Raw genomic sequence first — 15,000 nt, 5'->3', positions numbered from 1 at the left:
CCGTGCTGTACGGTGGAGTTCTGTGCGCAAAAGCGGCGCGTGTGTTTCTAAGCACCACAGCGTTGTGTCAAAAAAGAGGTGCCTGAGAGAAACGCATGCGACTGCCGTGCTTTGCGGCATAGCACCGTGCGCAAAAACGGTGCGCATGCAAGAGGTGTCAGAGCAAGCGAACTTGTGCCACGAGCAACAGGTCACTAAAAGCCTATAGATGACGGTGTTGGAGGAAAAGAAAAATATCGAGAAAGCACTGCGGTGTGCCGTGCGTAGGGACGGGCGCGCGTGCCACATGCCGCCGAAATATGGGTGTCGGAGAAAACAGAGTGCCGCGCGTAACGAGGGGCGCGCGTGTTACAGAGAGATATGCCCAAACGCATGAAAGTGTACGCAGGTGTCCTAAGGCAGTTTTTTTTTTTTTTTCCTCATTTTGATGTCGCCCCGGCTGACGCGGTTTTCGTTTTTCCGTGCCGCCCCGGCTGACGCAGTTTTTGCGCCGCCCCGGCTGACGCGGTTTTTGCGCCGCCCCGGCTGACGCGGTTTTCGCGCCGCCCCGGCTGACGCGGTTTTCGCGCCGCCCCGGCTGACGCGGTTCGGACTTTGCACTTTTTGGCTGTGCCTGGCTGGCGGCCCACTCACTCGATCGCCAGGTCTGTTTGCCCCGGTGGTTCCACCGCCAGGCTTAAGCGCGAACTTTTTTTGTTTGTTTTCTTTTGATTAAGCGCAAGCTTTTTTCTTTGTTTTCTTTTGATTAAGCGCGGGCTTTTTTCTTTGTTTTTTTTTTTTATTTCGCCCCGGCAGACGCGGTTTTTGCGCCGCCCCGGCTGACGCGGTTTTTGCCGCCCCGGCTGACGCAGTTCGGACTTAGCACTTTTCGGCTGTGCCTGGCTGGCGGCCCACTCACTCGATCGCCATGTCTGTTTGCCACAGTTTTCCCGGTGGTGCCGCACCCGGGCTCGCCCCGGCTGACGCAGTTTTCGCGCCGCCCCGGCTGACGCGGTTTCGTGCCGCCCCGGCAGACGCGGTTTTCGCGCCGCCCCGGCTGACGCGGTTTTTGCGTCGCCCCGGCTGACACGGTTCGGACTTTGCACTTTTCGGCTGTGCCTGGCTGGCGGCCCACTCACTCGATCGCCATGTCTGTTTGCCACAGTTTTCCCGGTGGTGCCGCACCCGGGCTCGCCCCGGCTGACGCAGTTTTCGCGCCGCCCCGGCTGACGCGGTTTCGTGCCGCCCCGGCAGACGCGGTTTTCGCGCCGCCCCGGCTGACGCGGTTTCGTGCCGCCCCGGCAGACGCAGTTCGGACTTAGCACTTTTCGGCTGTGCCTGGCTGGCGGCCCACTCACTCGATCGCCATGTCTGTTTGCCACAGTTTTCCCGGTGGTGCCGCACCCGGGCTCGCCCCGGCTGACGCAGTTTTCGCGCCGCCCCGGCTGACGCGGTTTCGTGCCGCCCCGGCAGACGCGGTTTTCGCGCCGCCCCGGCTGACGCGGTTTCGTGCCGCCCCGGCAGACGCAGTTCGGACTTAGCACTTTTCGGCTGTGCCTGGCTGGCGGCCCACTCACTCAATCGCCATGTCTGTTTGCCACAGTTTTCCCGGTGGTGCCGCACCCGGGCTCGCCCCGGCTGACGCAGTTTTCGCGCCGCCCCGGCTGACGCGGTTTCGTGCCGCCCCGGCAGACGCGGTTTTCGCGCCGCCCCGGCTGACGCGGTTTCGTGCCGCCCCGGCAGACGCAGTTCGGACTTAGCACTTTTCGGCTGTGCCTGGCTGGCGGCCCACTCACTCGATCGCCATGTCTGTTTGCCACAGTTTTCCCGGTGGTGCCGCACCCGGGCTCGCCCCGGCAGACGCGTTTTTTTTTTTCTTTCGCCCCGGCTGACGCAGTTTTCGCGCCGCCCCGGCTGACGCGGTTTCGTGCCGCCCCGGCAGACGCGGTTTTTTGCGCCGCCCCGGCTGACGCGGTTTTTGCCGCCCCGGCTGACGCAGTTCGGACTTAGCACTTTTCGGCTGTGCCTGGCTGGCGGCCCACTCACTCGATCGCCATGTCTGTTTGCCACAGTTTTCCCGGTGGTGCCGCACCCGGGCTCGCCCCGGCTGACGCAGTTTTCGCGCCGCCCCGGCTGACGCGGTTTCGTGCCGCCCCGGCAGACGCGGTTTTCGCGCCGCCCCGGCTGACGCGGTTTCGTGCCGCCCCGGCAGACGCAGTTCGGACTTAGCACTTTTCGGCTGTGCCTGGCTGGCGGCCCACTCACTCGATCGCCATGTCTGTTTGCCACAGTTTTCCCGGTGGTGCCGCACCCGGGCTCGCCCCGGCTGACGCAGTTTTCGCGCCGCCCCGGCTGACGCGGTTTCGTGCCGCCCCGGCAGACGCGGTTTTCGCGCCGCCCCGGCTGACGCGGTTTCGTGCCGCCCCGGCAGACGCAGTTCGGACTTAGCACTTTTCGGCTGTGCCTGGCTGGCGGCCCACTCACTCGATCGCCATGTCTGTTTGCCACAGTTTTCCCGGTGGTGCCGCACCCGGGCTCGCCCCGGCAGACGCGTTTTTTTTTTTCTTTCGCCCCGGCTGACGCAGTTTTCGCGCCGCCCCGGCTGACGCGGTTTCGTGCCGCCCCGGCAGACGCGGTTTTTTTGCGCCGCCCCGGCTGACGCGGTTTTTGCCGCCCCGGCTGACGCAGTTCGGACTTGGCACTTTTTGGCTGAGCCTGGCTGGTGGCCCACTCACTCGATCGCCATGTCTGTTAGCCACAGTTTTCCCGGTGGTGCCGCACCCGGGCTCGCCCCGGCTGACGCAGTTTTCGCGCCGCCCCGGCAGACGCGGTTTTCGCGCCGCCCCGGCTGACGCGGTTTTTGCCGCCCCGGCTGACGCAGTTCGGACTTGGCACTTTTTGGGCTGAGCCTGGCTGGCGGCCCACTCACTCGATCGCCATGTCTGTTTGCCACAGTCTTCCCGGTGGTGCCGCACCCGGGCTCGCCCCGGCAGACGCGTTTTTTTTTTCTTTCGCCCCGGCAGACGTGGTTCCCCCCCCCCCCTTTTCGCTCGCCCCGGCTGACGAGGTTTTCGCGCCGCCCCGGCTGACGCAGTTTTCGCGCCGCCCCGGCTGACGCGGTTTCGTGCCGCCCCGGCTGACGCGGTTTTCGCGCCGCCCCGGCTGACGCGGTTTTTGCGTCGCCCCGGCTGACACGGTTCGGACTTTGCACTTTTCGGCTGTGCCTGGCTGGCGGCCCACTCACTCGATCGCCATGTCTGTTTGCCACAGTTTTCCCGGTGGTGCCGCACCCGGGCTCGCCCCGGCTGACGCAGTTTTCGCGCCGCCCCGGCAGACGCGGTTTTCGCGCCGCCCCGGCTGACGCGGTTTCGTGCCGCCCCGGCAGACGCAGTTCGGACTTAGCACTTTTCGGCTGTGCCTGGCTGGCGGCCCACTCACTCGATCGCCATGTCTGTTTGCCACAGTTTTCCCGGTGGTGCCGCACCCGGGCTCGCCCCGGCTGACGCAGTTTTCGCGCCGCCCCGGCTGACGCGGTTTCGTGCCGCCCCGGCAGACGCGGTTTTCGCGCCGCCCCGGCTGACGCGGTTTCGTGCCGCCCCGGCAGACGCAGTTCGGACTTAGCACTTTTCGGCTGTGCCTGGCTGGCGGCCCACTCACTCGATCGCCATGTCTGTTTGCCACAGTTTTCCCGGTGGTGCCGCACCCGGGCTCGCCCCGGCAGACGCGTTTTTTTTTTTCTTTCGCCCCGGCTGACGCAGTTTTCGCGCCGCCCCGGCTGACGCGGTTTCGTGCCGCCCCGGCAGACGCGGTTTTTTGCGCCGCCCCGGCTGACGCGGTTTTTGCCTTTTGCCGCCCCGGCTGACGCAGTTCGGACTTAGCACTTTTCGGCTGTGCCTGGCTGGCGGCCCACTCACTCGATCGCCATGTCTGTTTGCCACAGTTTTCCCGGTGGTGCCGCACCCGGGCTCGCCCCGGCTGACGCAGTTTTCGCGCCGCCCCGGCTGACGCGGTTTCGTGCCGCCCCGGCAGACGCGGTTTTCGCGCCGCCCCGGCTGACGCGGTTTCGTGCCGCCCCGGCAGACGCAGTTCGGACTTAGCACTTTTCGGCTGTGCCTGGCTGGCGGCCCACTCACTCGATCGCCATGTCTGTTTGCCACAGTTTTCCCGGTGGTGCCGCACCCGGGCTCGCCCCGGCTGACGCAGTTTTCGCGCCGCCCCGGCTGACGCGGTTTCGTGCCGCCCCGGCAGACGCGGTTTTCGCGCCGCCCCGGCTGACGCGGTTTCGTGCCGCCCCGGCAGACGCAGTTCGGACTTAGCACTTTTCGGCTGTGCCTGGCTGGCGGCCCACTCACTCGATCGCCATGTCTGTTTGCCACAGTTTTCCCGGTGGTGCCGCACCCGGGCTCGCCCCGGCAGACGCGTTTTTTTTTTTCTTTCGCCCCGGCTGACGCAGTTTTCGCGCCGCCCCGGCTGACGCGGTTTCGTGCCGCCCCGGCAGACGCGGTTTTTTTGCGCCGCCCCGGCTGACGCGGTTTTTGCCGCCCCGGCTGACGCAGTTCGGACTTGGCACTTTTTGGCTGAGCCTGGCTGGTGGCCCACTCACTCGATCGCCATGTCTGTTAGCCACAGTTTTCCCGGTGGTGCCGCACCCGGGCTCGCCCCGGCTGACGCAGTTTTCGCGCCGCCCCGGCAGACGCGGTTTTCGCGCCGCCCCGGCTGACGCGGTTTTTGCCGCCCCGGCTGACGCAGTTCGGACTTGGCACTTTTTGGGCTGAGCCTGGCTGGCGGCCCACTCACTCGATCGCCATGTCTGTTTGCCACAGTCTTCCCGGTGGTGCCGCACCCGGGCTCGCCCCGGCAGACGCGTTTTTTTTTTCTTTCGCCCCGGCAGACGTGGTTCCCCCCCCCCCCTTTTCGCTCGCCCCGGCTGACGAGGTTTTCGCGCCGCCCCGGCTGACGCAGTTTTCGCGCCGCCCCGGCTGACGCGGTTTCGTGCCGCCCCGGCTGACGCGGTTTTCGCGCCGCCCCGGCTGACGCGGTTTTTGCGTCGCCCCGGCTGACACGGTTCGGACTTTGCACTTTTCGGCTGTGCCTGGCTGGCGGCCCACTCACTCGATCGCCATGTCTGTTTGCCACAGTTTTCCCGGTGGTGCCGCACCCGGGCTTGCCCCGGCAGACGCGTTTTTTTTTTTCTTTTCGCCCCGGCTGACGCAGTTTTCGCCCCGCCCCGGCTGACGCGGTTTCGTGCCGCCCCGGCAGACGCGGTTTTTTGCGCCGCCCCGGCTGACGCGGTTTTTGCCGCCCCGGCTGACGCAGTTCGGACTTTGCACTTTTTGGCTGAGCCTGGCTGGCGGCCCACTCACTCGATCGCCATGTCTGTTTGCCACAGTTTTCCCGGTGGTGCCGCACCCGGGCTCGCCCCGGCAGACGCGTTTTTTTTTTTCCTTCGCCCCGGCAGACGTGGTTCCCCCCCCCCCCCTCCGTCTTTCTTTTTGTTTTTTTTTTTCGCCGCGGCTGAAGTGGATTTTTCGGTGCCTCGACGCCCCGGTAGTCGCGGTTTTTCCGTTTCCGCACGGCCCCGGCTGACGCTGCTCGGTCACAGTCGCCTTTTGTGAGGATTGCAGACTTCTTGAGCGCGGGTGTTTTTTTTTTGTTGTTGTTGTTGTTTTATTACGCATTCGCTCCAGCAGACGCTGTTTAGACTTTTTGTTTCCTCTTTTATCCTGCGACGAGGTGACGAGGTTTATTCGGTGCCCCGCCGCCCCGGCTGAAGTGATTTTTCCTGTCCCGTGCCGCCCCGGCTGACGCGGTTGGGACTTCGCGTTTGTTCGGCCGCCACGGGTTTTGGCGCACTCGCTCGGTTGCTTGTTGTTGCCACTTGTTGCGAACCCAGGTTTCTTGAGCGAGCGCGGGCGTTTTTTCTTCCTTTCTTTCTTTGTTCTATGTGTTAGCGAATCGGCCTTTAATATCACACGAGGACTCACAACCAACAATTTTCAGTTTGAAGTGTAAAAAATCTGCAGGTGTTGACGTAACTGACTTGCCCCGTACCCTTGAGTACATCCATGAAGTTCTCGTAGTACTACTAAATCGCATTATTCCAAGTGGAGAAATTCCCATAAACTTGCAAACCTCTACACGAAAATCGGTGCGCGTGATAAAGTTGAAAATTATCGTCCGATATCAAATGTGCCTTCTATAACACAAATTCTAGGAAAAAAAAAAAAAACACTTGTTCGCCGTTCTCTGCGCCGTGACTGGCAGCACTCCGGCGAAGCGAAACGGGGTCGATTCGAGCACGATATCGGCGTCTTTCGACGTGCTCGCCGGCGACCGTCGCACGAGTACGTCGCACGAGCGCGTCTGCCGGGGCGCCGTTTGCGAAGCCGACGCAAAAGTGGGAACCGCCGCTCGGATGATCGCCGCTTTCGGCAGAGTGAGTGTTGGCACTCCGGGGAAGCGAAACAGCGTGAATGCGCCCACGAAATCGGCGTATTTTGAAGTGCCCGCCGGCGACCGTCGCACGAGTACGGTAAACCGCGTCAGCCGGGGCGTAGTTCGGGACGCCGACGAAAAAGTGGGAAGCGCAACTCGGATCTTCGCCGTTTTTGCAGGAGTGAGTGGCGGCCCTCCTGCGAGACCAAGAAGCATCGATTCGTGCACGAATTCGGCGCCTTTCGACGTGATCGCCGGCGACCGTCGCTCGAGTAGGGCAAACCGCGTCTGCCGGGGCGGGCTTCGGGACGCCGATGCGAAAGTGGGAAACGCTGCTCGGATGTTCGCCGTTTTTGGCCGAGTGAGTGCTGGCACTCGGGCGAAGCCAAACGGGGCCGATTACGGCACGATATCGGCGTCTTTCGACGTGCCCGGCGGCGACCGTCGCACGAGTACGGTAAACCGCGTCAGCCCGGGCGGAGTTCGGGACGCCGATGCGAAAGTGGAGAACGCCGCTCGGATCTTCGCCGTTTTTGGAGGAGTGAGTGGCGGCACTCCGGAGAAGCCAAGGAGCGCCAATTAGCGCACGATATCGGCGTCTTTCGACGCGCTCGCCGGCGACCGTCGAACGAGTAGGGCAAACCGCGTCTGCCGGGGCGGGGTTTACGACGCCGACGCAAAAGTGGGAACCGCCGCTCGGATGTTGGCCGTTTTTGGCAGAGTGAGTGCTGGCACACCGGCGACGCGAAAGAGCGCGAAAGCGCCCACGAAAGTGGCGTATTTGGACGTGCTTGACGGCGACCGCTGCAGGAGTACGAAAAACCACGTCAGCCGGGGCGAGCGACCCACGGCGGTCTGGGTGCTTATCGCTGCTATTATAGGGGCACCCCGGCAGACGCAGAAAAAAAAAATTTTTTTTCGACCTTCTTTTTTGCTGGTCGAGCTCGGGTAACCCAGGTCGCAATGGGAGCCGCGCACGAAAGCGGCGTCGCGAGACGCGTTCGCGGTCGCTAGTCGCACGAGCTCGGCAACCGCGTCAGCCGGCGCGGAGTTCGGGATGCCGACGGCTAAGTGGGTACCGCTGCTCGGATGTTCGCCGTTTTTGGCCGAGTGAGTGCTGGCACTCCGGCGAAGCGAAACGGGGCCGATTCGGGCACGATATCGGCGTATTTCGACGTGCTCGCCGGCGACCGTCGCACGAGTACGGCAAAGCGCGTCTGCCGGGGCGAGGTTTGCGATGCCGACGAAAAAGTGGGAAGCGCCGCTCGGATCTTCGCCGTTTTTGCAGGAGTGAGTGGCGGCCCTCCTGCGAGACCAAGAAGCATCGACTCGCGCACGATATCGGTGTCTTTCGACGTGCCCGCCGGCCACCGCCGCACGAGTACGGCAAACCGCGTATGCCGGGGCGGGGTTGGCGACGCCGACGCAAAAGTGGGAACCGCCACTAGGATGTTCGCCGTTTTTGGCAGAGTGAGTGCTGGCACACCGGCGACGCGAAAGAGCGCGAAAGCGCCCACGAAAGTGGCGTATTTGGACGTGCTTGACGGCGACCGCTGCAGGAGTACGAAAAACCACGTCAGCCGGGGCGAGCGACCCACGGCGGTCTGGGTGCTTATCGCTGCTATTATAGGGGCACCCCGGCAGACGCAGAAAAAAAAAATTTTTTTTCGACCTTCTTTTTTGCTGGTCGAGCTCGGGTAACCCAGGTCGCAATGGGAGCCGCGCACGAAAGCGGCGTCGCGAGACGCGTTCGCGGTCGCTAGTCGCACGAGCTCGGCAACCGCGTCAGCCGGCGCGGAGTTCGGGATGCCGACGGCTAAGTGGGTACCGCTGCTCGGATGTTCGCCGTTTTTGGCCGAGTGAGTGCTGGCACTCCGGCGAAGCGAAACGGGGCCGATTCGGGCACGATATCGGCGTATTTCGACGTGCTCGCCGGCGACCGTCGCACGAGTACGGCAAAGCGCGTCTGCCGGGGCGAGGTTTGCGATGCCGACGAAAAAGTGGGAAGCGCCGCTCGGATCTTCGCCGTTTTTGCAGGAGTGAGTGGCGGCCCTCCTGCGAGACCAAGAAGCATCGACTCGCGCACGATATCGGTGTCTTTCGACGTGCCCGCCGGCCACCGCCGCACGAGTACGGCAAACCGCGTATGCCGGGGCGGGGTTGGCGACGCCGACGCAAAAGTGGGAACCGCCACTAGGATGTTCGCCGTTTTTGGCAGAGTGAGTGCTGGCACTCCGGCGAAGCGAAAGAGCGCGAATGCGCCCACGAAAGTGGCGTGTTTGGACGTGCTTGACGACGACCACCGCAGGAAAACGAAAAACCACGTCAGCCGGGGCGAGCGACCCATGGCGGTCTGGGTGCTTATCGCTGCTATTATAGGGGCACCCCGGCAGACGCAAAAAAAAAAAAAATTTTTTTTCGACATTCTTTCTTGCTCGTCGACCTCGGGTGACCCAGGTCGCAGTGGGAGCCGCGCACGAAAGCGGCGTCGCGAGACGGCTTCGCGGTCGCTAGTCGCACGAGCTCGGCAACCGCGTCTGCCGGGGCGGAGTTCGGGACGCCGACGGCTAAGTGGGAACCGCCGCTCGGATGTTCGCCGTTTGTGGCCGAGTGAGTGCTGGCACTCCGGCGAAGCCAAACGGGGCCGATTCCGGCACGATATCGGCGTCTTTCTACGTGCTCGCCGGCGACCGTCGCACGAGTACGGCAAAGTGCGTCTGCCGGGGCGGGGTTTGCGACGCGTACGCAATAGTGAGAACCGTCGCTCGGATGTTCGTCGTCTTTCGCCGAGCCAGTGCTGGCACTCCGGCGAAGCCGAACGGAGCCGATTCGGGCACGATATCGGCGTCTTTCCACGTGCTCGCCGGCGACCGTCGCACGAGTACGGTAAACCGCGTCAGCCGGGGCGGAGTTCGGGACGCCGATGCGAAAGTGGGAAGCGCCGCTCGGATCTTCGCCGTTTTTGGAGGAGTCAGTGGCGGCACTCCGGTGAAGCCAAGGTGCGCCAATTCGCGCACGATATCGGCGTCTTTCGACGTGCCCGCCGGCCACCGTCGCACGAGTACGGCAAACCTCGTCTGCCGGGGCGGGGTTTGCGACGCCGACGCAAAAGTGGGAACCGCCGCTCGGATGTTCGCCGTTTTTGGCAGAGTGAGTGCTGGCACTCCGGCGAAGCGAAAGAGCGTGAATGCGCCCACGAAAGTAGCGTATTTGGACGTGCTTGACGGCGACCGCCGCAGGAGTACGAAAAACCACGTCAGCCGGGGCGAGCGACCCACGGCGGTCTGGGTGCTTATCGCTGCTATTATAGGGGCACCCCGGCAGACGCAGAAAGAAAAAAAAAAAAAAATGGGGACATGGCGTGCGTCACCGTGCGGCTTCGCAGCGTTGCCGAAGTCGCCGAGCCCTTCGACTGAGCCGAACGGCGGACAGGGAACGTTGGTCGGCCGTTCTAACCTGTCGGTGCCACGCCGAGACGTCGTTAAGGAAAACCGCGTCGTGGGCCTCTACGACGCCGTCGAGTCGTTGTACGTTTGGTGTCCAGCGTGTCGGCGGCGAGTAGCGGACACGTCGTTCACGACTTCGGTCTTTCGCAGTCGACGCGAACTTGCGGAGAGTCGTGGTGCCTCACGTTTTCGGCAGAAACCGCGGCGGAATTTTCCCGTGCGTGCGCGCACGACCTCGGTGCTGTGCCGTCAGCGTAGTGTTGCACAAACTCGTGGCCTACCCAAGGTGCGGTACGTTTGCGGCCGTATCCTCGGTGGGAATTTCGTGAGTAGGGTCGCAAATTCTACGACCTCGGCGGGTTTGAGAGCGACGTAGACTTGTGGCACGCTCAACGTGCCACACGTTTCGGGGCACACCCGCGGTGAAATTTTCTCGAGTACGCTCGTATTAGTGCCCAAGGAGGTCTGGGTACTTATCGCTGCTATTATGTGGGGGTTCTCGTGAGCGGCGTACGCGAAAGCGACCGGGTGTCTGATATGCGGCGGGCTTCGGCCTCGTCAAGCGTGTCCTCGGGTCTGCTCCAGGGGAATCCACGGCAGTCGTCTGCAGCCTCATCCGCTTGATGCGTTAGGGGCTGGTTGTCGGACGGTGCCGTTTTACCACGATATCGAGGTGTGTTCCGTGTCGTCCTCGGGCGATTCAGATGCGAAAGCGCCGAAGACGCGGGCGTGACCCGTCGTCTGGCGGCTTTGCAGTCTCGGCTCCGTTGCTAGTTCCGGCCGGTCCACCGACAGTGCAGCGGGCTTGGGCAACCCGCACGGCGCGACCGAGTCGATGCAACGAAAAAGAGCGAGCATGAACGTGCTTCTTGCCGCACGGCTCCCACTCGTCTTTCGGGAAGGTTGTGCCGTAGCGAGCTCGAACGCCGTCATCTCGGAGTGCAAAATAAGCGTGTTGGGGCGCCTGAAGGTGGCCTCCGCCGCACACAGACTGCGTCCGGCCCGCCGAAGGCGAGGACGGACGCGCAGTCGAACGATTACCTGGTTGATCCTGCCAGTAATCATATGCTTGTCTCAAAGATTAAGCCATGCATGTCTAAGTACATGCCGAAATAAGGCGAAACCGCGAATGGCTCATTAAATCAGTTATGGTTCCTTAGATCGTTTCTTCCTACTTGGATAACTGTGGCAATTCTAGAGCTAATACATGCAGTGAGCCTGGAGCCCTTTGGGTAACGGGTGCTTTTATTAGACCAAGATCGATCGGGTTTCGGCCCGTATTGTGTGGTGACTCTGGATAACTTTGTGCTGATCGCATGGCCACGAGCCGGCGACGTTTCTTTCAAGTGTCTGCCTTATCAACTTTCGATGGTAGGTTACTTGCTTACCATGGTTGTTACGGGTAACGGAGAATCAGGGTTCGATTCCGGAGAGGGAGCCTGAAAAACGGCTACCACATCCAAGGAAGGCAGCAGGCGCGCAAATTACCCACTCCCGGCACGGGGAGGTAGTGACGAAAAATAACAATACGGGACTCTTTTGAGGCCCCGTAATTGAAATGAGTACACTCTAAATCCTTTAACGAGGATCAATTGGAGGGCAAGTCTGGTGCCAGCAGCCGCGGTAATTCCAGCTCCAATAGCGTATACTAAAGCTGCTGCGGTTAAAAAGCTCGTAGTTGGATCTCAGTTCCAGACGAGTAGTGCATCTACCCGATGCGACGGCTCGGACTGAACATCATGCCGGTTCTTTCTTGGTGCACTTCATTGTGTGCCTCGAGATGGCCGGTGCTTTTACTTTGAAAAAATTAGAGTGCTCAACGCAGGCGAGTCGCCTGAATAAACTTGCATGGAATAATAGAACAAGACCTCGTTTCTGTTCTGTTGGTTTTTGGAATACGAGGTAATGATTAAGAGGGACGGACGGGGGCATTCGTATTGCGGCGCTAGAGGTGAAATTCTTGGACCGTCGCAAGACGAACTACTGCGAAAGCATTTGCCAAGAATGTTTTCATTGATCAAGAACGAAAGTCAGAGGTTCGAAGGCGATCAGATACCGCCCTAGTTCTGACCATAAACGATGCCAACCAGCGATCCGCCTGAGTTACTCAAATGACTCGGCGGGCAGCTTCCGGGAAACCAAAGTATTTGGGTTCCGGGGGAAGTATGGTTGCAAAGCTGAAACTTAAAGGAATTGACGGAAGGGCACCACCAGGAGTGGAGCCTGCGGCTTAATTTGACTCAACACGGGAAAACTTACCCGGCCCGGACACTGGGAGGATTGACAGATTGAGAGCTCTTTCTTGATTCGGTGGATGGTGGTGCATGGCCGTTCTTAGTTGGTGGAGCGATTTGTCTGGTTAATTCCGATAACGAACGAGACTCTAGCCTATTAAATAGGTGCGGGGTTCCCAGCACCTTACAACCTTCTTAGAGGGACAAGCGGCTCCTAGCCGCACGAAACAGAGCAATAACAGGTCTGTGATGCCCTTAGATGTCCGGGGCCGCACGCGCGCTACACTGAAGGAAGCAGCGTGTCTTTATCCCTGTCTGAAAAGACTGGGTAACCCGTGGAACTTCTTTCGTGATTGGGATAGGGGCTTGCAATTGTTCCCCTTGAACGAGGAATTCCCAGTAAGCGCGAGTCATAAGCTCGCGTTGATTACGTCCCTGCCCTTTGTACACACCGCCCGTCGCTACTACCGATTGAATGATTTAGTGAGGTCTTCGGACCGATGTCCGGCGCGGCCTTTCGGTTGCGCCGGTCTGTTGGAAAGATGACCAAACTTGATCATTTAGAGGAAGTAAAAGTCGTAACAAGGTTTCCGTAGGTGAACCTGCGGAAGGATCATTAACGGATTGTGAAGGGTGAGCGCCTCAGCTGCGTCTGCGCCCGACACTTTCTGCCGCTGACCCCGTTTGGACGCGGGGTCGGCTTTTCCCCACGGGGCTGCCTGAATGTGGAGCGGCACCCCGTGACAAATTGTTGCGCCCAGCGGACGCCAACACCGCGACCTTGGACGGTCGGCCAGGTGGCGGACGCGGGTACAAACGGCGCAACGCACTCATAGGTCGGCTTTCGACCCGCCACTGCACCGTGGCTCGAAGCGCTCGAAATGCGCGACCCGACCGCTGCGGGACCGCCTAGTACTGTAAACAGGAGCGGCGGAGCGCGAACGGCGAGTCGTGGTTACGTCGGTAGAAGGCGAGGCTGCGCGTTCCCGAAACGCCAGCCGAGTGCCCTCCCGACCGTTCGAGCGTGCAAGAACGAGACCCGACAATCGCGCGGCGACTGCCAAGTACGAGAGGAACGGCACAAGCGTCGGCGGTCGGTCAAGGAACTGGCGATGTGACGGGTCCGCTGTGCACCAGTGCATACCGTCCCGCCGTCCGCGGCAAGCGCCTCCGCGTCCTCGGGTGACGGAGGCTGCCGGTCGGTTCTTGCAGGCGAGGGATCTCGCTGGCACCGGTTCGCGTTGACGCGCGGCCGGTCATGGCACGGCGATGCGACGGCCGAGGTGCGCAGTACTCGATGGAGGAACCGCACGCTCCGATGACCGTCCCGCCCTCCGCGGCGTATGCGTACCGACCGTAATGGTTGCAGCAGCGCCGGCCGGCTTTTGAATTCGCCACACGAAACACGGTGCGAGATCGCGGTTAGGGGAGCGTCGACGTTGCCAGGCGTTTTGCTTGCTGCCGAGGGAAAGGCGGCACGGCCACGTCGCGCTCGTCGCGATTAGCGGGTCTGCGCGCTTTGGGAAGGTGCCGCAACGACTTGCCGAAAGAGGAAGCACGGAAGAACGAGGGACTTGGACGTCCCGACAATTGAACGCACTTGCGGCCAGGCCCTTGCTGGCTTCGTTCTTCCGCCTCGAGTAGGCTCGTACGCGGCTCCGGCGCCGAAAGTGGTCCTTGGCACCGACTTCGGTGGACGTGGGAAGTGCCGCGCAAGTACGGCGCGCCTGGCTCCACCTGTTGGCTAAAGTAGGCAGCCGGATCGGCATTTTGGTGTGCGGTGGCAAACCGTGGATGCGAAAAAAGCTTGTGCGATTTCGTGGAACAAAAAGCGGGGGTCCCCCTTTTTATGCGGAGGAGACCGACCCGCCTGCCGTGGTGAACCGCGACGCCACGGTAAAAACGGGAGAGGCTTGTCGATGGGACCGTGCATCCCGCGCTCCACGGAGGCCGGGAGGCGGCCGCCCGAGGAAATGTGTAGCCGTCGAGGCCCGCATCTGCGTGCACTCTTATCCAAATGGGTGTACCGCAGGCATTTTCTGGTTAGGCGGGCCAATGAGAGCGAGCACACAACGATACCTACGGGTCCGGCTTGGAGAACCGGCTTCGACGCCTCCCGAGTATTTATAGAGGGGTGGACCACGAAAGCACTCGCAAGTAGCGAAAGCGAAACGCCGTCCGAAACACACCGTTTGCTCGATTTGCGGCAGCCGAAAAAGGCGCGGCAGAGTTTTGGAGTCCAAGCGTGCGCTGAAAAGCGCCCTTCTTGGCCACTGTTTGGCCGAGTGCCAGAAACGTTTGGTTTTGACTGCACGGAATTGAACAAACACTTTTTCACGACTCTAAGCGGTGGATCACTCGGTTCTCGGGTCGATGAAGAACGCAGCCAGCTGCGAGACTTGGTGTGAATTGCAGGACACACTGAGCACTGATTCTTTGAACGCACATTGCGGCCTTGGGTCTTCCCTTGGCTTCGTCTGTCTGAGGGTCGGATCACATATCAAGAGAGCCTTCGGCGCACAAGGGAACGTGAGCCGTCGACTCGTTTTGACCGCGTCGGCAACACGGACAGCACGCTGAACACCTCACAGCGAGCGCCAACAGCGGCCACTCAAGGGCGAGACGGTGGCGACCGTCGTGCCAGAGCCCAACCGAAACGGGGGCGACCGACTGCATTGAGGATGTGGCACCTCGTTGAGACCGCCGCAGGACTTCGAGTCGGAAGGAAGCCTGCAGGGAAAGTGCGGTCGAGGTTGCGTACTCCTCTCTGCGACCGGGCGCGCAAGAGCTGCGAGAGCCACGGACGCGCAACTTTAACGCACGGTAAACACGAGGAGCGAAAGCCGGCCAGCAAAGCTTCTCCAGCCGTGCGCAAAGTGCGCGAGATCGCAGCCTTGCGTTGCGCT

At 61.7% G+C, this 15,000-nt stretch overlaps 2 non-coding genes across 2 annotated transcripts; both read left to right on the top strand.

Annotated features, from left to right (window-relative positions):
• The first annotated feature begins 10,898 nt into the window (after positions 1–10,898).
• On the top strand, positions 10,899–12,713 carry LOC142792936 (small subunit ribosomal RNA). The gene has a single exon (XR_012891316.1). It is a non-coding gene; the product is annotated as a small subunit ribosomal RNA (ribosomal RNA).
• A 1,719-nt stretch (positions 12,714–14,432) lies between these two features.
• LOC142792921 (5.8S ribosomal RNA) lies at positions 14,433–14,585 on the top strand. The gene has a single exon (XR_012891302.1). It is a non-coding gene; the product is annotated as a 5.8S ribosomal RNA (ribosomal RNA).
• The last annotated feature ends 415 nt before the right edge of the window (positions 14,586–15,000 follow it).

Source organism: Rhipicephalus microplus, unplaced genomic scaffold, assembly GCF_043290135.1.
Source record: "Rhipicephalus microplus isolate Deutch F79 unplaced genomic scaffold, USDA_Rmic scaffold_264, whole genome shotgun sequence".
NCBI lineage: Eukaryota > Metazoa > Arthropoda > Arachnida > Ixodida > Ixodidae > Rhipicephalus > Rhipicephalus microplus.
This window is presented reverse-complemented; position numbering and strand designations above follow the sequence as displayed.